This window comes from Pinus tabuliformis, chromosome 8 (genome assembly GCF_031772625.1).
Source record: "Pinus tabuliformis cultivar Carrire ecotype Pingquan chromosome 8, CPIR1, whole genome shotgun sequence".
Taxonomy (NCBI): domain Eukaryota; kingdom Viridiplantae; phylum Streptophyta; class Pinopsida; order Pinales; family Pinaceae; genus Pinus; species Pinus tabuliformis.
In genome coordinates, this window is record NC_142294.1 from 1,384,964,789 (window position 1) to 1,384,987,387 (window position 22,599).

Genomic DNA, 22,599 nt, shown 5'->3' on the forward strand with positions numbered 1-22,599 from the left:
CAGTCGGATTCTCCCCAAAGTCCACGGGAAGTTTCTTGCCAAAAGCGCTTTTCTCTCCTTCAACAGTAAAATGGTAAAAATGACATGGTAAAAGGTATTTTTATAGGTTTTTTGGATAAATGAATGCTAAGTTTGTTTATTTTTCACCATGGAAGGATTTTTCTCAATGCATTTTTGCTTATCTTAAACAGGTATGAGTAATGTGTCGTTTTTGTGCAGGACAAAAGGACTTTCAAGGAAAATTATCATTTTTCACGAACCGAAACATCAGAGTCATCTTTTAAGCCCTTTTCTGACTCCTAAAATATGAAAAGATTGTCGAGCGTTTCTTTTACACTCGTTAAAATGGAATTAAAAGACGGTCCCCTTATAGCTCTTTTCTTACCGTAAAAACAGGAAAAGATTGCCGTGTTTTTGTCGTTTCAAACTCGATATGGAAATAAAGCGATGTGTCCTTGATCGCTTTTTACTTTTCAGGTCAGAGGCACTAATCATGAAAGTACTCCTTGGTCGCAAGACTAAGCGGTTCTCTCAAGTATTATTTTATACTTTTTCGGGCTTGGGAGACACAACTTTACGAAAAAGTTCAACGTGGAGTCTTCTTTAGTTTTTTCAGACTCTCTAAAAATGAAAAACGCCGAGTTTCTCCTATACTGGACTCGTTAAAATTTCACAGTAAAGGACCTGTTCGATTACAAACAGGAACGGACCACTCCTTCTTAGGGTTCGAATCAAAACTAAGTTGGACTCATCCGAAGGATGAGCTTATAATCAAGCATATGTTATCCTCCTCAAGCTTATAAAAAATAAAGAGGTACTTGCCAGAAATGGTGGGGGAAAAGAGAGAAAAATGAACCCATTTGTTATCCTTTGACTCAGAAGAAGCCTTATTACCACTCTTGAACACGACACTTTCATTCACCTGGGTTGGGAAATCCTTTGCCTCATAGTTGATCAAGCCACATTGAAAGTCTTTAGCCGGGTATTAACTTTGGGTCAAATGTCACCAAGCCATTTGTCGTGTCGTTATGTGTTCAAGAGGTCTCTGCAATAAACATTCATCTGCAAAATACTCGTCATCCATTTTGACCATCCCTGAGTCAGTCCTTACAGTTACATTTCTTCAACTTGATCTATGATTTCATGTTGTGGGCTTGCCTGCAACAGGTCGCTTTCTATCGACATCAGCACATTATCTAGAAAGATGACCTAGGAATCGTCAGTACCTTGAAGTCTGCATGCATCAATGGCAGGTTTCTCGCCTTTGATGACAGTTTACATCATTGACTTTCGATCGAAGGATTCCGTGAAATGTTCGACTTCAACTCATTCATTCACATCTCACGGATTGTACTGGGTACTTTGAGAACCATTGACATCACTGGTGGTCTCTCTCACGCTTGTTAACAGTTTACATCATTGACTGGTAATCAAGTGGTTTCTACCATGTTCGACATCAACTCATTTATTCGCATGGATAGAATCGTACCTGTTCGGGAAGTAGAAATGAAGACCCTGGATCTAGTTTCCACCATCCAGGCTGCGAGGAGTTTTGTATTCATTGTACAGTAGACTAATCATAAACAGATGGCTGCGTCCATACTGTGTCTACAAAAGTCTATGATTATGATGTACTGCAAAATCATTCCTGTATCAAAGCAGTAGATAGTCAATTAGTTAAAGTTTTCAATTTGAGTATGGGAATGCCTACCTCAGCGATGATATGATCATATATATGTATTTTGTGTTGAATACTTGCAGGTTCCAACTGGGCTCTCCACAAGATAATCCTTGAAATGATAAAGTACTTCACCCTTCCTAGATGATATGAAACCCTTATCTACTACAGGCTTCGCACTTTAGGGGGCAATCTGTTACACTAAAATTTGTCACCATGACTATTTGTAGTTAGTATGGCTCCATCAACTGTCATACTATCCTCCTTGGCAAGCCTCATACCTCTGCTCTCCATGTCAAACTTCAAGAAAGAGAGAAAGTCATTAAAAATCTATATATCTCTGGGTACGCAGTTTCTCGTAGCCTTACCTGCGTGTACGCACTCCAAGTTCACAATACCTGTGTACTTGTACGCTCTGTATGTAAAGTAATGGGTGCGTACTCCTGTAAAGGTCAAAAGGCGCAAGTTTCACTCCAAAAAAGTTACTTGTGGTCATTTCTAGAGCCTTCTAGAAGCTTGTTTGACGTGTATGAAGCGCCTCCAGATGGTTCTTGTATCCCTACCAAAGAGGAACTTATCCCATCAAGAAGGGAGCTATCCCATCCAAAGAGGGGCTTATTCCATTGATGGTGGACCTGAATAACTTCCTCTAGAGCACTATAAATACAGGCATTGGGCCAAAGGGAGGAGAAGTTGAAAGCTGAACATTCCTAAGGGTAGATGCTGCTGGAATTAGGACTCCCTTGTAAATCTTGAGAGGAGAGATTCCCATCCTTTCCTAGCCTTATTTGAGAGTGGGTGAGCTGATCAAAGTAAAAGAAAACTCTTGCTGGACCCTAGGAGGGACTTGCACAACACCAAGGCTCAGGTTGTAATGGTTCCTTTTGTTACCTTTTAATGCAAATGAACTTATTTTTCTCAACAGATTGTTATTCATGGTTTATTTCATATACTCCTTGGTCTGTATGATGGATATGTATTGTTTTATGAGTTTATCAGGTGTTATTTAATATTTTGGCTTGTTAGTGAATGCAGGTTTCGAAGAGAAGGAGGAGCTCATCCGGATCGGCGAGACTGGACTACTACAAAGCGTTGGACTAAAGGTATGTTAAAGATCCCCTGACTACTTGTATTTGCAATGCATGTTTAGAGAAAGGTAGGATTTATTTGTCTTGTTTGTCACTAGAAAGCTTTTGCTTCTAGGGAGGTCGGTTGTGTCCGCACTAACGACTCTTTCCGCATGACAGCCCCAGCATATCCCTTGCCCCTTTACCATCTGATCACTCCCTGATCATCCAATGACTGATATCAATATTGCACTCTCGCTAATGACCGCGCTTTAACACGCAATCAATAGGCGGTTTTCCACCCGTACCTCTGCCACGTGTTGTATATTCTATGTGATCGCTCGCCCTCCGCCCGATACCACTCAGTCCCAAAAGTGGTGCGATCGCGTACCGCTTACCGCCCTCCATAAAATGACAAAATGTCTTTTCCCGCTGACGACACACACCCGATAATCCAAAAAACCTCGCCAACCTCAGTTTTGTTAAATAAAACGAACAAAAGTCTTTTTCATTGTTATGCGTCGCGAACTGTGTTCCCATGCAAAACAACGTCCAAGTCAACTGTTCCAGCTTCCCAACCGCCACCTGATCAGAAAATCTACAGTGACGCACTCCACAACCTGTCATTGTACTGTTTACTTCCTTGATACAGGTATTTATCCAGTCTACCCTGAAACCCTATAATTTCGGTTTTCTACTGAAAATTCTATAAGAAAGGGCCAAATTCAATTCTAGGACAGTCTGTGGTTGCCATAAAAAGTTCCCAAACCTGTTGTTTGGTCTATTTTCTCACAGAAAGTCTAAATTCCATTTTGAATCCACAAGAACCAAAGATGGAAACCCCTATAGCCCTGAATGTTGCACCCATGAACGCTCCTCACAAAGACTTAGATTATCTACCTCTGGTCGATAAACATTTTCAGGTAAAAGACTTGTCTAGTGATAGTAACCATCTTCAGGTATTCTGCCAAGCCAGAGATAGTTATCTGAATAATTCTAACATTTTTGGACTGTGGGAATCTAACCTTCCCATGTATTTCCTCCCCTCAGTCCATGTTTTCCCAGACATAATTCATCAATGCTGTGCTAATTATGATCCCAACCATAGAGTTGTTATGTCCCCATTCCAAACTATCCTTTTTCCCATAACTGCTCAATCCATCAATGAAATGTTGCAATTCCACTCCAATTAGCCTCTCCCTCCTATTTCCATGGGATATTTACTTGAAAAAGCATCTCAGTTGTCCCAATCAAAAGTGAGCCATATTGGTCAAACCTTCATGTTACCAAAGCACTAGCCCAAAGGTCCACCTCCTTATTTGCAGACTTTCTTCATTGAAACTGGAAGACTCATTGTTGATATGATAGCCCTGATTATGGGGTTTAATTCTAGTGAATATGTGGATGATATCACCCTAGTCTTATTATCAATCTTTACTCCAGGACAACCCCCTGCTGTCAGATATGACTATGCCACCTATATTGCCAACAAGATCCATGATCAATTCCTAAATTTGGAAAGAGAAGGAGTTTTCAAATACACCTCTTTCATATACCATCTTATGTTATATTATCAGTCAGATAACTTTCCTTTCCCTATCAAGAAACTGGACACCAAAGGAAATCCTAGGTCTGTTATCTTTGGATTTCAATCTTTCATAATACCTGTGAGTCCCCTCACACTTATAATGAGTTCATTGACTTATTTTTACATCCAAACTCTGTTGATAGGAGTTTCCCCTCCTAGGATTAATGGTGACATGAAGAAAATTCTCCATCTCTCTAAGTAGTACAGGATAGGTGACTGGTACCTATATAAAAATCACACAGAGATCAGGATGTATGGGTGTGAACTTTGCCCTTTTAAGTTACCCAAGTATGTTCCCATGAGATTATTTGCATTGGAGTATTTCACACAGATCATTAATGCAGATTTAGTCCATTTTTGTGGTGCCAAGAAGAAAGCTCAGTTAAGAATTAAGAACCAGCTAGGCCCTTTTGTCATCAACTCTAGGGATGGATGGAAAGAAGTTGAAATTTTTTTAGAAGACCACCTTAAACTACGAAAGAGTTTTAAGTGGGTACCATATGACCCCAACAGTTTTATATGTGACAGAAGGACAAAAAACATGATGTCACCTTATGTACATCATAGGATCCCAGAAATTAAGCAGTTTTCAAGCTTGGATGAATGGATAGAGGGGACCCTAGTAGAAGAGGTTAATGAGCAGGTCAATATGGAAAATTATATGAGAGTTCTAGAGAAAACCCTTGACTTGGATTCTTTTGGGAAGGTACCATTCAAGTTGTCTCAAAAATAAGCAATTAGTACATCCACTGCTGGAACTTCTCAACAGCATCCACAGGAAGTCAACATACCAACCACAGGAACACCCACAGGCAAGGAAGTAGAGACCACAGAATAGCCTACAATGACAGATCAGCCTGGAATTTCCAAAGAATAGGGTCAAGTACCAACTCCTCCCGCTCAAACCAAAGTAGCAGAAAGTCCAATTTTGAAAACTCCTCTAAATGAGGAAACAAATAAAAAGAGGGACAGGGAAACCACTACCCCCACCAGTGGACCTACAAGACAGCCTAGGACAAAGAGGAAAAGACTGAATCCTCATTTAGAAGAGGAAATTATTGAAGAAACTACAGATAGTCAAAGAGTAGAAAGGGTAGTTAGCCAACAAACTTCCCCATTGGGAGGAACATCCACTAGCTCACAGAGGTAGGAGCTAGAAAGACAACACAATGCAGAAGTGTCATCCACCAGGCCACAAAGTAAAGAGGCCTTAGATATCAAGAATACATTCACAGAAATAAAATCCAAAAATGATCGAGTAAGACTTCAAATTTACAATCAGTATTTGAAAATGGCCCCCACAAACCAATAGAGATTGATGTTAGCCTATGACATTCAAGAGGGTAAGATGATAATGAGCTACTTCAAGCAAAAGGTTCAACAACCTAAAATAACAACAGATTATATCAGGACAAATATGGAAGTCTTGGCTAAAGATATTAATCCTTTGGATCAGATTGAACTTCACAAGCAAACTAGAGAAATGGTCTATTCAACCTTAACCAGTAAAGCATTGATGGCTCACAGGCTACAAAATTCTTTGGATAATACAACTACCCAGCTGAACTTAGAAAAAGCCTCCTCCCTGGCCAAGGATAACAGAATAAAATCATTAGAAGAAATCATCATTGGATTGGGACATGATCCCAAAGATGTAAAAGGTGTAGAAGCATTAATCAAGAAGAAAGAAGAAGACATTGCTGCCTTGAGGAAGCAACTAAAGCTCCCTCCTTCAAGGCATCCACAGACTGCTGACATTATAAAGCAGAAATATGAAGAAGAGATGATGGATCTCCTCTTGAAACTCAATGAAATATTGAATGACACAGAGCAGGCATTAGAAAAGGCACTGAAGGACAAGTAGGGAGAGTCGACCTCTCAACCTCCTGATGTAATTCCCATAGCCTCAACAATAGTCCTTCTACACTTGGAATAGCATTAGCTCCAAACATCCCAGCAGCCACAGCAGAGGTGGTCACAGGTACAACAACAACAGGAACACGATAGGGTAGCAATGCTAATTTGAGCACTGAAGAGTTGATAAAGGCAATGGAAGAAATGAGACTACAAGTTTCAGAATTAAAGCAGGTAAAAGAGCTGTTGGCTAAGATAGAAAGAAATTATGATATCTCCAAAATAAATTTTGTGGAAAAAACAAGGGAGATCAAAGCATTAGAAAATAAAGTGAAAACATTAGAAAAGGATCTCACTTTTGACAAGCCTCTGGCAGAGATCAAGAAAATTCTGTGGACCAACATCACTCAATCTATAAATGATGTTTGGCCATCCATCCAGGTGATCTTTGAGCAGATTGATCTAGTGAACACAGCACAAGGAGTAATTCAACAGACAAAAGCACAATTAGGACAAATGCCAGATGAAGCCAACTGACTTATACATTTTTTGAATAACAGAAATAAGGAACAACTGGAAGAACTTGGCATATCAAACAGGACAGACACTATTTTGGAAATTAAAAGGATGCTAACCAAGAAAACTTTGATGCAGAATCTAGAGAGAAGATGTCAAGATATGCAGGTGGAAATTAATTCTTTTATGGATAAGTTCACTATTTTGCAAAATAAAGGGTTACCAAGTCCTTTGGTGATTAATGAAGCATATAGATTATGTAGATAAATTGAATAAATATGCTGGCAATCAAGCTAGTTCATCAACAAGTGCATCAGGAACAAAAGCACTCCCCACATGCCGAGTTCTCTATGACAGCTTAGAGAACTTATTCTATGTTGAGCATGAGATAAAGCACTTTATCCAAATCCACCCTACCTTTTTCAGATACACATAAAATGATGAGACTCTGAGGAAACTTTAGAAACACAGATTGCCAGAGCAAAAATGGTGGGAAGACATGTTGGAAATTTTGTAAATTTATCCTTGGTAAAATGTAAATTTTGGGCTATTTACTGTGGTAAGATGAATAAAGGTGAGCAGAGATGAACAAAGGTCAAACAGGCCGAAGTGTATCAGTGTTAACACCCAGGTTGTTCCCTTTGACTCCTGAGGGAATATGGCCGGGGTAACCACTAACCAAGCTTTGGATTACAGGTTCTAGCCAACCTGTAATCAGAGAGGGCTCTCTCTTATGATTTTTCACTATGTTCTAGGGGATCTTAGGCTAGCTATGAGGTGTGGGTTTTGGTTTTATATTTTGGTTGAATGATGTCTTTCAGTACCTAAGATGATATCTTCAGACAGTTTTAGTCCATTGGGCAATGGAGTCTGAGGTTACAGGTTGTTTGAAGTGTTGAGTGGGATTGTTGAAACTGCAGGGCCATTTAAATATTTCATGAAACAAACTTGAAACTGAGATGATGAAGTGTGTTTAACCAGTGGAAGGCAATTAAGAATTTTCCACTAAGCTAGTGGTGTGAGAAAGAGATGTATTTCCCAGGAGCAGGTTTGAATTCCTGAACAACAATCACTGTAAAAATACAGTCTGAAGGTGCAGCAATTAAGAATCACACCCTTATAACTATAACTGAGGAAAACATTCATAACAACATAGATTGAGTTCAGGGTATTCTATGAATAAATCCTGAAACTATTCTTTTTCTTTGCCATTAAACTGTGAAACATAGAATATGAATGGATTATGAAGGAAATAACAAACATAACGAAGAGGATAAAAAAACTTATTGTTCCATGAAATACGCAGGAATCCTGTAGCATTCAGCAAACACACCATAATGCATCAGACAACACAAAACTTTAGAAATTCCATTAGCTCTGTGTGTTAAAACTCTGAAAATTTACAGCATAGGATCTCTTGAAGGGAAAATCAACAACCCCGCAAGCTTGTGCGAGGGGGGAATATATACAATTGGTTTTACAAAATATCTAAACCGCTGAGTCATTTGATTAATAAATACATTTACCAACTTTTTGAACAGCAGATAAGGAAGTTATTGCTGCTTTAAATACAAAATGAATGCTCTTTAATTTTGTCAGAAGTCTTTTTGACCTTTGGAGGCCACTGAGTCGGTTGAGTGTTCTGCATTAATGTTGAATGTCTTTATGGCTGTGTCATACTGTAGAGTTCTCGGCCTTGTCACCTGTAGCTGTCAGTGTTGCTGTGGTGGCCGAATCTGTCCGCTGAGTTGGCTCAGCCCAGTCTTTTCCAGTCTTACTGAATGCATTAAATTTTCTGAACATGTTGATTATATATTTTTATGCAAAATTTGATGGATACCTGTTGGTTCACAGCAACAGCTGTATCATGCTGGTCCACCATTCCTGTGTAGGCAATTGATGCCTCAAAATTGCACCTAAGGTTTCATCTACCTCTGTATATTTGTAGAAATTTGGAGGCACCTCGAACAAATGCCTGATTTCATTCATAATAAAAAACAAATTCTCCACTTTTTCATAAAGGCTCTGCCCAGATGCAGGCCCTACTTCCTCTGGAGTGCTTGATCCTGCAGTGATCTGATTAGTGGCAAATGCATTTACCCTTTTTGCATAGTTCTCATGTGATAGTAGCCTTCCTGCGCTGTTCAGTAAGCTGGGAAGGCCTTTGTTATGCAATACTGTGACTTTTTCCACAAATTTATTTACTTCTGTTTGCATTTCCTGGCATCTTCTTTCCAATGTTTGCACCAGGTTTCTCAAAGTGAGCACTCTTTTTATCAATAATATGGTGTCAGTTCTGCCAGAGATACCCATGGCTGTCAGCTGAGAGCCTGTACGGTTGTTGAGGACATTGATCATCCTGTTGGCTATCTCAGGCATGTTTCCAAGAGATGCCCTTGCCTTTTGAATTTCCTTGTGAGCCCTGCTGATGAGATCCATCTGCTCATGAATAGTCTCTATGTACTACCATTGATCTGTTATTGATTGGCCAATGTTGGCCCATAAAACCTTCTTGATCTCGGCCACCACTTTGTCAAGAGTGAGCTCCTTTTCCAGCTCCTTTATCTTCTCCTTAAGAGCTTTTATTTCTCTTCCTTTTTCAGCTACACTTTGCTTAGATTTGTCATATTTTTCATTAAGAGTAGCTAGCTTTTCCTTGGCCTCATTCAGCTCTGTCATCTGAGCTTCTAAGACTTGAATCTCATTCATCAACTTCTGCATGTCAAGGCTTGGAGCCTGCTCTGATGTTGGTGCTGGTGCTGATGTTGATGGAGCTGTCTCAACTGTCGGTTCTGTAGGAGGAGTGACAATTTGAGGGGGGTCCTCAAGGTTGATTACTTGCTGAGGGGGCTGAGATGTTTGGCCTCCTTCTTTCTGTTGTATGGCTGCCTGCAATGCAGCCTATGTTTCTACCAATTTTCCCTCTGTCTAGACAAGTTGTTTATGGAGTGATACTAGCATGGCTGCTACATCTTGGTCCTGCCTTCGCTGGGCAACCTCTTCCGTTTGAGGGTGAAGGGTTGCTGGGATCTTTATCATCTTTCTTAAGGCTGCAATGTCTGAATCTCTTATCTTTAGCAGCTCCTTTATAGCTTTAGGATCCTTTGGGTCATGCCCAAGCTCTATGATTATATCCTCCAAAGACCTAATCCTGTTGTCTTTGGCTTGAGAGGATGCCTTCTCCAACTCAAGTTGGGCAGTTGTATTGTTCAGGCTATTTTCTAACCTATGTGCCAAGAAGGTCTTGTTTGCCAGTGTTGAATAGAACATCTCACCCGTTTGCTTGTGAAGTTCTATTTGATCCATAGGGTGGATGTCTTTTGCAAGAACCTCAAGGTTGGTCCTTATATAGTCTGCAGCTGACTGTGGCTGCAGCATGGTTGGCATGAAATGACTCATGGTCATTTTCCCCTCTGTTATGTCATAAGCTGACATAAGCCTCTATTGGTTTGTAGGGGCCATTTTAAGCAATTGATTGTAGAGCTAGAGCCTGAGTGGCTCATTTCTCTTTTTTATGTCGATGAATTGTTGCTTGATGCCATTTTCAGCTCTCCTTTGATGACTTGAGGAGCTGACCTCTCCTCCAATTATTCTTTCTTGTTCCTGCTGAAAGGAACTGGCAGATGCTTCCATGCTTGGCGGGCCCATGCCCAAGGATTTCCCAATAGGCATCTCTTCTTCTAAAAGGGGATTTATCCTCTGCCTTTTCTCCCCTTGAGTTGTGGATGCGGTGAGGGGAGTCTCCTGCTCTCTATCCCTCTTTCGGTTTCTTTCTTCATTATGTGGAGTTTGGAGCACCGAGGCCTCCACTGTCGTTTCCTGCCTAGGAGGCACAGTTTCTTGAGCCTGCTGCTCTTTGGATTTTGGGGCCTCAGCTATTTCTTCTTGCTTCATTGGCTGCTCTTCTTTTTCCTGTTCTGTTGTAGGAGGTGGTTGTTCCTGCTCCATCTTCTTTTCTCTACCTTTGCTTGATACCTGAGGAGCAGTTCTATCTGCTTGCTGGTGGGCTGTAGAGGATGAGGCAGCTGCTCCAAGTTGCCTTTGATAGGAAGAGGAAACCTGCCCACAAGTTTCCAAGTCAGCCTCTTTCTCAATATTCTTTGCCTCTCTTTGTAGCATTTTCTCCCTAGTGATTGCCTCCTCTAGAGTGCCCTCTTTCCAACTTAATAAATTGGCATATTTCTCAATATGAGGCAATCTGATGTGAGCATAGCCACCCAATTTATGTTTTACCCTCCTGAGAGAAATGAAATGATTAGGGTCATAAGGTACCCAGCGGAAACTGGTTTCTAATTGGAGGGTCTCTAGGATCCTATCTGCTTCCTTCCATCCCTCCTCCCTTTTGTTGTAAAGAAATGGGCCTAGCTGGTTCCTGACCTTTAGTTGCACCTTCTTGTTTTTACTGTGGAAATGGACCTGGTCTGCATTTCCAAATTGCCTGAAATACTCCAAGGCAAAGAGTCTCATAGGGACATATCTTGGCAGCCTATAAGGGTCCAACTCACATCCATATATTATGATTACTGTATGGTGTTGGTAAAATTACCAATCACCAATGCTGTAGGCCTTTGAGAGCTGGAGTATTCTTTGCATCTCATCGGTCAATCTTGGAGGAGGGACACCAAATAACAAGGTCATAGTTGGATGGATAAAAAGGTCTATGAATTCACAGTAGGTGTATGGTGAACAGGAGGTGTGATGAAAAACTGAAGTCCAAAATACTACAGACTTTGGGTGTCCCTGGGCATCAAGCTTCTTGAGAGGAATAGGGAAACTGTCAGGTTGATAAAATAGAAACAAGTGATAGATGTATGAGGTGTATCTAAACACCTTTTCCCTCTCTAGATTCATCAGTTGCTCATGAATCTTATTGGTAATGTATGTAGCATAATCATAGTGCACAGCAGGAGGCTTTCCAGGGGAAAAAATGGACAGCATGGCCATAATGGTGTCATCAACATCCTCACATGACCTGTATCCCAGGACATAACTGATCAAGTCCACCAGCATTTTGCCCAAGTCATTTAGATATGGATTTCCAATAGGAGGTGTTCTCATAGCTTCAGAGCTTGGCTGAACAAATAATTGATTAATCTTGATGATCTGGGCACTGGACAGCTTGCCACCCTTCTTTAACAAGTCCATCATGGAAAGAGGAGTTAGAGGCTTTGCAGTGTGAAAGTGCAGCATCTCATTTATGGCCTCAGGGGTTATATGGAACAGAACTGATCCTGAGGGGCTGAGAACAGCTCTTTGACATGGATCATAGTTCTCACAGCATCTATGGATCAAGTCTGGAAGGACATTGACTTGAGGAAGGTTGAAAATGGGCAAATTGGAGTCCCAAATCCCTAAAATATCAGCTCCACTGAGGTGTTGAGCCTTTAACTCATTTAGCATATGGATGTTAAACTTGGAATTCATTGAGAATGACTCTGTCATCTGATAATCTTTATCACCTAGGGCCTTCCACTCTAACTCTCTGTGTGGGGCATTCAAAGGTGGAATGTTCAGTGCTACTGGTGTTTCCATGGCTAATTAGGACTCTGATTTGTATTAGGACTTGTTTTACTGGACTGAGCAACACAGAGGGGTATTTTTGCAAGAGTGAGGCAAATTGCAGGGAAAAACGGGGTAAATTGTGGCGAGAACAACTGAAATGCTCCAAAGAGAGTTAAATGAGCAACTGCTGGGACTAGTACCACTGTTTTCCCGGTGAATTAGTGCAGCTCAGGTTTCAAGTCCACGAATGCGCGGACTGACTGTAAGTTTTATGAAAACTTGGCTAAATGTGGACTGTGCAGGTGAATTTCGACCCTACAACTGAAAATGGAGGCTTGTCATCGGGGACTTGCTGAAAAAATACACTGTTTTTCACTCTTTTAAGCTAGCTTTGGAGAATTATGGAAAAAACCAGGCGCGGAGGGAATGATTTGGATAAATACCTGGTGAATTGCCGGCAATGGTTACAAATGCAGGTGGATTGGAAGCGCCCACGGTCTTTGAATCGATTTCTGCAGGTTGGCGACGGAATGGTCGTAATTTGCATGCGGAGGGGAGCAATAGTTCTTTAGACAAAAGTGACAAAAAACACGAATTTTGGCGAAAATATGGACTTTTTGGGTTATTGGCGCTTTTTTGGATGACGTCAGCATGATGTCATCGGGGTGGGGTCGGGTACGGAAGGGTGACATGGCGGCCTGTGGGTGGTCCACGGGGACTGGTGAGGTGGCGGACCGGGCGCTGACACAGCGCTGAGTTAACATGATGTGGGCGTGACGTAGCGATGATGTGGGCAGGCGGTTTACGAAGGGCGGTAAGCGGTTCCATCGGACCGCTTATGGTACGGTGGTGGTAATGGCAGGCGGCCTCCCGATGAGATTTGGGAGCGACGCGTGGCAGAGGCCTGACGTCACCCTCTGCCATTTCTCGGGAGGTAACGTCTGGTCATCGGGGCTGACCCGATATGGATATGGGCCGTCGGATGGGAAAGCCCAGATCCGACGGTCGACGGGTCAATAAACTGGAAGGACAATACGGCAGCGGGCGGGGAATATTTTAATGTATTCTTTGAAATGCGCGCCCGGGCGGTACTTTAGGATATGATGAAAATTTTGGGTTTTTTCAATGTTTCGGGCAAAATGGGTTATAAGGGGTTTATTTACAAAGACAGGGTTAGGCTATTAAACCAAGCGGGTCTTGGTTTAATCCCAAAAATTAAACTCTCGGCGCCTTTTGCATTGCGCTCTAATGTTTAGCGCTCAAACCTTTTAGACCACATATAAAGCTATAACGCTTGGGAAGGGGATATGTACATATTTGGGATTTTTCTATAGGATTATCCTAATAATAGGGGAAAGGGAGTATAGGGAGTTAAATAGTAAGAAATTAGGAGTTAATGTGAGTGGAAGAGGTGGATGAGGAGGGAAAAACACTAAGTTTTATGTGAAATCAACTTAGTTTAGGAAGTAGATCAAAATGAAAAGAATTTTACACAAGAAATGTGGCTCTTAAAGGAACAAGAACCAACAAAAGATTTTGACTTCTTCCATGAACATAGGTAGTATTAGGATGTTAGCAATGAATGTAATGGGGGATAATCAGGGAGTTAGACATGCTTCATTGTATTGCTGCAAAACTGCTGAATAGGAGACCTGCACTGGCACCATGTTTTTCCTTTGCTTAGGCCAGTGAATAGTCATAAATCATGCTTCTGAAACCCCATCTACCTACCCACTCTATTGCCTAGCATTTTTTGTTACTCCAAGGAGGGTGCACTTAGACTTGCAAACCCTCAATTTCTCTTTTCTTTTCTTTTTCACTTTTCCTTTGCTTTTCTATCTAGAACTACCCTTATTGCTTCCAAGGCCCCAGATTAAACAGTTGGGAACCTTCATTCTCTACCTAACTACTTTATCTGCCAAGATTGAACTGTTTGGACAGATTTCTTTCTCTAATCTACAACAAAAAATTGAAACATGGGATGACCCAGCTTAGACTGTTGGATCACCCATTCAGAAGTGGGGCAGCATCAACCAACTGTAAACATGTGTCTTTCACCAAAATATGAGATCTTTGCATCACCAAAGTAGATCATATTGGCACTTCCCCTGCCAATCATGAAATATGCAACCTATTGGTATAGGTAGCTAACAATCAGAACAAGTAAAGAGTATTGGTAAAAACAGGGCAGCCAGCATAGAGTTACTAAAGAAGACAACAGCAAGCCAAATCATAGGGCTTGCCTCTAGCACACTCAACAAGAAAAGGAACAGCACAACATCAGTTTACCTTTCTCCTATCTTCGAGACTTGGTGTCTCTATTTTCTTGTAAAATATGATTAATCACCCTAGAATCTATCTCACTCTGTTATGATATATTTTTTGTATAAATACCCCCTCAATTGGTGTATTGAAGGTGGATTCATATACATTGCTGTAATATTGGTTATTTTGGAATAAAGTGCTGATTGGACCAAACTTTCGTATGGCTTGATGGATAAAGAATTGATGCAAGGGACTTTCCACAGATTTCTTGAATCAAACACCGGATCAATAAGTTCTATATACCCTATGTTTTAAAGTTTTCCTTATTTCTTATATCATCTATGTTCATATCTGAATGATAAACGAAAAAGAGTAATTCGGAATAAGCTTGACTGCACTCTATTTTCAATCGTTATTATTCTCTATGTTTTCTTCTGAATTAGAATAAACAGTGAAACCTTGATTGCTCCCATTTTCTAGTTCATTCACTTTGATTATTACTTAAAGAATACTTAACTGCTCTTTATTAGTAATCAATTCAAATTCCCTTTTCAAAAGGTTGAAGGATTCTTAACTGCTCTTCACCCATTTTGAAACCATTCCATTTATTCCAAATCTTTGTTTGTTCCCTGTTTGACCATCTTGCTCTTTAAAACCATCCTTTGCTAAGAAACCAAGTCCAGTTAAGCCATCTTCTTTGACTCCATTAGCCCAATGGCCTAAGCTACTGAGTCTTACCCCTCTGCTATTGAATCTCCCCACCCAAACTCAAACAAAACTCCTAAACTTCACAACTAGCCTAATATCTTTCAAAACAAAGCTAAAACTTAAAGAGAGAGCCCTCTTTGGATACATATTGGCTAGATTCTGTATCTAAAAGATTGGTTTGTGGTTACCTTGGAGCCCTTCCCCTTCTTTCAACTTCTGGGAAAATCTGAGTGATAAAATAGTGGCGACTCCATTGGGGAATTGAATAATTTGTTTGTTACTATTGTTTACTTTATAAGCTATAGATAGAGCCTGAAGTTAGTTAGGTATCCTTTGAAATTCTCTTGCTTTGCAATTTCAGAAGTAAATGAATGTTGCTTCAGTGTATCTCTGGACTAGTTTATAGATTGGACTTTTGGTTCCAAATACTTGATCAGTCCCTTTTATCAAATAAATCTTTAAGAAAGTTCAAATCCCACATCTAAAACCTCTTAAAGAGACTGTTGAAGTTATATTGTTAAAACCGATTTAAAGAAAAACCCAAAAATACACCTAGAAACCTGTCTTCAGAAAGGATTCGTTATACCAGAGCTAATCCTGATCCAAATCCACCACTTGTGTTTGAAAATCCTAATTTGATTCCTAGGATTCTTAGGAGACAAGAGAGCCAAGACAATTCTGCTAGTTCTCGACCTCTATACAGATCAAGATCTTGTCCTGTGAAGTGGATTTACCTTGAGGACGAACCCTTTGATGAGTTTTTTGAAACTTCTTTATTTGTAACCTTTTTAGAATTTGGGTTAGCCCACATAGTTCTGTTGTGGCCACCAACAACCCCCCTCCTTCTTTTAGTATTAGCAATAACACTAAACAAGTGGGGACCCTTAGTAAAAAATTCAAAAAAATTTATAATTTTTTTTTGCATTATACTCCTTAAAAATACATCGCACGGAGAAGAGTAAAACATTTCTTTATGAGCACAATAAAAAACTACGAAAAAGCGACGCGAAATTCATCACATCGCATACATTAAGAAGCGCCCATAAATGAAGATCTTAAGAAATCTCCGATGGCCGATATGCGACATCACATATCGCAACATCGCATAAACAACACAAAATAACTTAACAAATTGCAACGATCTGCGATCTGCGATGTTGCGATAAACGCGATGTTGCGATAAACGTGATAACGCGATTCTGGGATAAACTGATCAAGAAACTCTGCGATGACACATCTTGATAATGCGATCCGCGATGCTGCGATGTGAGTCGCAGAAATCACCCATCGCAAATTTTCCTCGGCTCAGCATTTAAGAAAAGCTATCCCTAAACCAAAAATTGGGCGCGCGCCTTAAAGGAAATTAATGAATGTACACCAAAGTATTCATGAAGGACAGTTTTGTGCTTTTCGAAGAGTCAGTTCACTATGGGTGTCATGATTTTATACATTCCTAGAGCTTAGAGCTTTCGTGTCAAAATTTATTATCATTACTCTTTTCCTTTGCGTGAACTGCAGGAATGAAAAATAGGAAACAACATGAAGCAATGTGCAGGAAACATCTAAGGAAAAAGGGAAAGCATCAATGCTCGGAGAACAGAGAAGAGATGTCCTCATAAACGGATACCGCATGCAACAGAAACACAGATTTCAGAGTATTGCTGAACAAATGCTAATATCAATAGGTGATTCGACACTCAAGGTCAAAAGCTCACAAAAGCAGCATGTTTACAAAATTCTGAAGCTTATGCCCGGTAAAGGAAAAAGCGCTAAAGGCGGAAAACGCACCAGAAAGGCCCGGATCAAAGAACGGAGGCAGTTTTCGATAAGAAAATTATTTAGAAAGCAATGTCCCTAACTTGCTTAGTCATCCACGAGTCCGAAAACCGAGATAGCAAAAGCAGAAGCAATTTGAGAGAAATTTGGGTTGTTGTCAAGTATGTACGCAGTAAATTCACCCAGCCAGAGGATGATTCCCAAAAATATCTTCTAGTTTACTAAAAAAGTGGTGCCAGTGCTTGCCATTTCTATTTGCGTAGCTCAAGCAAAAGCAGAAAACAACCAGCCGACTCTTCCCAGGCAAGTGTTGAATGCTCGTAACATTAAGGAGCAAATGTAGAAATAGTTAGGAATTAGATTCAATTTTTAGAAATAAGTTTTCTTAGATAAAGGGCAGTCATTTAAACCGTATCCTAAATTTATGTAATTAAGTTATTTAGTTAGCAGTATTTAAACCCTTCTCATGCATTTAGAGAAGGGTCCAGAATTTTGTCAAAAACTTGTCCATCAGAACATGCACTTTTGCACCCTCAGAGGAGGTTTTGGTGAATGAATGGATCAAGGTTTATTGATGTTTGCATTTGATATTTGCTACTAATGTTGCACTTCTGTACTCTTGGTAGATATTAGAACAAGGAGAGATAAATCATTGTTGCTTGAAGCTTATGAGTAGGACCAGTCATAAATGGTACTTTTATCTCTTGACCATTTCTGCTTATATTCTTAAAGTGATATAAAGCTTTTAGTTGCTTATATGTTATTGCATGAATGTTTGAGTTACCATTTGGCACTTTTGTACGGTGGAGCCATTTATTTATGTTTGATATATGAATAACTTATTATGCGATATGTTGTTCACAACTGTTTTGCCTAACTTTTTATGCAAAGTGGTTCATCTTAATTGATTTCCATTCTTATGATAGCTGAATGATCTTTATTACCAGTTATTATTTGAAATCTCTTTAGATCGCATAATAGAAGAAATACATCCTGGGTTAGCATAGATTAGATGTGCTTTTTTCATTAGATTACAATAGCATAGAATTAGACTAAAGTAGCTTAGATTAGAACTCTTACATCAACATCATCCAACTCTGCACACACACACACCATTAGATTGGGAAACTGGTCCCATTATCCCCAGTCGGACCCGCTATACCAAACGGATAAGGAGCTGCCAACCAAGGTTCGGACCGGGAAAGTATTCCCCTTGTTGTTGACCCGATTTTCGGGGCTTCAACATATTTGGCGCTAGAAGGAGGGCCTGAACTATGAATGGCACCTAAATCAAAATATAAATATCATTCTGAGAGTAAAACGCCCTCATCATCTCCCCCGACTTCTCCAGTATATTTAAATCCAGAGTCAGATGTCGCTTGAGTATCAATCGCTGCTACACACCTTGATATTTCAGACCAATCTACCATTAAACCTCTTCGAGTTGAATCTCTGATTCACAAACTTCAGGGATTTTCCATTTCTTCTCAAAGGTCTGATAAATCTCAAAGCAGTGTGACTTCGCAGTACAATCCTGCTCATCCCCTAACCAAGTTAAAGAGTGAAAAATTTGGCATCCAGCCAACTGAGTTGCCTCTTCCCACCAGGAAAAGAGCGAGGAAATCACCACAAGAGTCTGACAGTGAGACTCTTTCGTCTACATCGCCCATTTCAACTACCTCACCGCGAAGTCAACCACCCACACCTCCATTCCAAACCATCATCCAGCCGTCTACCGGAACTCCCACAACCCCTCTTCAAGCATCTACGATCATAGTATCCTCATCTTCCCAGCCACAGAGATCATCTTCTGCACTTTTCTCTACTAGCAGCTCAACGATGGCCCAGTCTCCATGGAACAACGCTGGTGCAGTTTTAATGCCTGCACCCTTGAGTCAAATATCGGCCCATCCTGAGAAATGGTTGCCCAAATTCAATCCAAAAGCAGGCATGCTAGCAGAAGAACACATAAACGATTTCATGCTTTCTATCAATCTCAACGGAGTTACTAACGAAGATGCTGTTGTTCGACTTTCTCCCTATACACTGCAAGGGACAGCCGGGTCACGGAATTTTTCATTACCCTCCGGGTCTATCACAAGTTGGGATATCTTCCAGAATCAATTCCTTATCAAGTTTGGTGATGACAAATCAACGGCAACATTAATCAATGACCTATCCAATCTTAAGGCCCAAGCTAAAGAACCTATCAAAGATTTCGATTTACGGTTCAATAAAATTCTCAACAAAATGCCCACTGCTTCCCAACCCAGCGAAGAAGTACGATGTGAATGGTATATTACTGCTTTACATCAAACATAGCAATCTTCGTGGATAGAGCAAATAAAACAACCTTAGTTGAAAACATGACAGAGGCGATAGCTGTAGAGAAACGCGTAATAGCCCTGGAAAAGAGATCCGCGATAGAGGAACGCAAGTCTAAAAAAGTCACCTTCAAGGAAGACTCCAAGAAGAAACAAACAAAAGACCCTTTTGATTTGGAAGGATTTCAGAAAGTATTAAAGACCATGTCTAATGAGATGGTTGACATAAAAAAACAAGTAGCAGAAACTTCTTTAAAAAAGCCCTACAGAGCTTTTAAAAGAGGTCCTTCAACGGATGCAAAATCACCCAATGCCATCTCCAATGCTGAAACTGAGGAAGAGGAAGAAGAAGAAAGTGCCACTGAACGGCAGATCGATGACGAAGAAGTTGTGGAATTACAAGGAATGTGGGATTTCATCCTCCCACAAGAAGAAGATCAAGAAGTATTTCCGGTTAGCACATGAAGCAAAAATCAGCTTGATCCTCCCCAAACTACCCCTAAGCAGAAGAGCGCAAGCCCTACAACAAAAGATAAAGTTGCAACAAAGAAAACAACCACTAAAGCGACTCAATCTAGCCCAGTGCAAGCAGATCAAACAACTCCATCAAAAACACTGATAGTGTCGGATGAAATGGAGTACAATATTATTGATGACATGAAAAATACTAGGGCTAATATTACCCTTTATGAATTGAGCAAATTGAAGCATCAACAGAAGATAATGATGAAAGAATTACATGCCGTGCCTATTGTACCTTTGCCTACCGCTGTACTCTCTCAAGCTTCCCATAACATGGGAAGACCTCCAACTAACGCGATCAATAGGATTGATCCAAATGATATCGCCTTGATTGGAGGAAGATCAAGATCTCACACTCCCCCGTTTCTTCTCACTTATGAAATTTTCAATAAAAATGTGCACAATTGTTTGGTAGATTCCAGTGCTTCATCGAATATTTTACCCAGATCAATATGTGCTAAGTTAAATGTTCAACCACAAAAATCTGCAGTGCGCATAGTTCAGCTTGATCGATCTCAAGTCGAAGTGATTGGTGAAATTAATCAAGTAACCATAAGATTGTCATCTAACCCGAAGGTATGTCAAGTTATTGACATTCTAGCGGCTGATATCCCAGAATTTTATGGCTTAATTCTTAGCAGGGATTGGTCCGAGAAACTCCATGGATATTTTGCAACTGACTGGTCACACATGTGGTTACCCTACAACGGTAAACCGAATCAAATAAAGGTTGAACAAGAGTTACACCAGAAGTACATAGTAACGGAATTAGAGGGAGAAAATGAAGCAGTATCGTATAACAACAGTATCATAGGCAATTACTCGGTGGATTCTTTTCTCGGTAATTTCAATGCTCACACATCACCTTACTTAGAAAATTCAGTTTTGTCCCAAGTCGAAATTTTTTTCCAAACTGATAGTTCAAAGTGTGTTAATTTTGTAGATAAACCTATAAATCATCTTTGTTTTCGAAATTATATTTCGATGGCTCTAAATCTAACGAAGGAGTAGGAGAAGGATGCATTCTGATTAGTCCAGAAGCAAACAAGACCATGCTTACGTGCAGACTCGAATTCAATTGCACAAACAATACAACAGAATATGAGGCCTTGGTGCAAGGCCTATACAAAGTAATCAGGTTAAACGTCAAGTATCTTCAAGTCTTCGGAGACTCTGAGATTATCGTCAAATAGGTATGTAACACTATACATTTCCTATCAGGTCATTTAAAACACTATCAATCTTTAGTACAAGATCTGACTGAGAATTTCATAGCATTTAATATTTCTTCAATCCCAAGACTCCAAAATGCAAGCGCAGACCTTTTGGCTAACGTAGCCTCTAGGATTATTCCCTCCGAAGATTTTAGTCCAGATAGATTCTCAATAGAATTAATCTTTAGACCATCCATCCCTGACAACATTACAAATTGGAGAGTATTTAATGACGATCATGATATTGTAAATTTCCTCACTTCTGAAGGATCCTACTCCAATCAGATAATTGACGAAGACCATCACGATCAACAAATACAACAAAATAGCACTGATAATGCTATACCTAAATCGGTGGTTAAGTTAGAAGACTTATACGATTTGAAAAATTGGTTTAAAAGGTCTACCAATTCAAAGCTCTACAATCCAACTTGAACTATGAATTAGTAAACCTAGGAACCGATGATAAACCACAAAACATTAATCTAGGCATCGGCCTAGTCCTGAAGAAAAACTAGCGTATATTCGTCTTTTGAGACAATATAAAAATGTTTTTTCCTGGAATTACGATGAGCTAAAGACGTACGAAACTTCTTTCATTCAGCATACTATTCCTATGATTGACAATGAAAAACCTGTCCAACAGAAACTGAGAAAGATCCACCCCAATTTAGAAAATCAATAAAAACTGAGCTAAATAAGTTATTGAAAGCCAGAATAATTTTCCCCGTCAGACATTCCAAATGGGTCTCCAATATGGTACCCGTTAGAAAAAAAAACGGAGATATTAGAATCTGTATCGATTTTCGGAATCTTAACAAAGCCTGTCAAAAAGACAATTTTCCTCTTCCACCTATGGAACAGATATTACAGGCAGTAGGAGGCTCAGAACTGATGTCTTTTTTGGACGGATTTTCAGGATATTATCAAGTGCTGGTGCATCCCGATGATCAGTTGAAAACCACATTTAGAACTAAATGGGGCACATATGCATATCGGAAGATGCCATTTGGTTTGATTAATGTCGGCGCTACATTTCAAAGAGCCATGGACATCGCATTTAAGGGTTTAGTCAATAAATCTGTAGTAATTTATTTGGATGATATAACAGTGTACTCCAAGAAGCGAAGCGACCATCTCAAAGATTTGAAACAAATCTTTCAACAATGTTTAAGGTATGGGATTTCACTTAACCCAAAGAAATCTTTTTTCGCATTAAGTGAAGGAAAACTTCTAGGATTCATAGTGTCAAAATCCGGTATTCACATTGATCCTGACAGAATCAAAGAAATCTCTGAAATATCTCTACCTCATAATAAAAAAGCCATGCAATCTTTCCTTGGTCAAATCAATTTTGTAAAGAGATTTGTCCCAGATTTTTCACGAATTGTGTCTCCTTTGCAAACCATGATTAAAAAGAATTCAAAATTTAAATGGGGTCAAGATGAACATGAAGCATTCAACCTGATCAAACAAGCTATTATTAATGCTCCATCTTTAGCAACCCCAAATTTTTCAAAATCTTTTGTTTTATACACATTTACCTCAGAGAAATCATATGCTGCGATTCTAACTCAAGCAAATC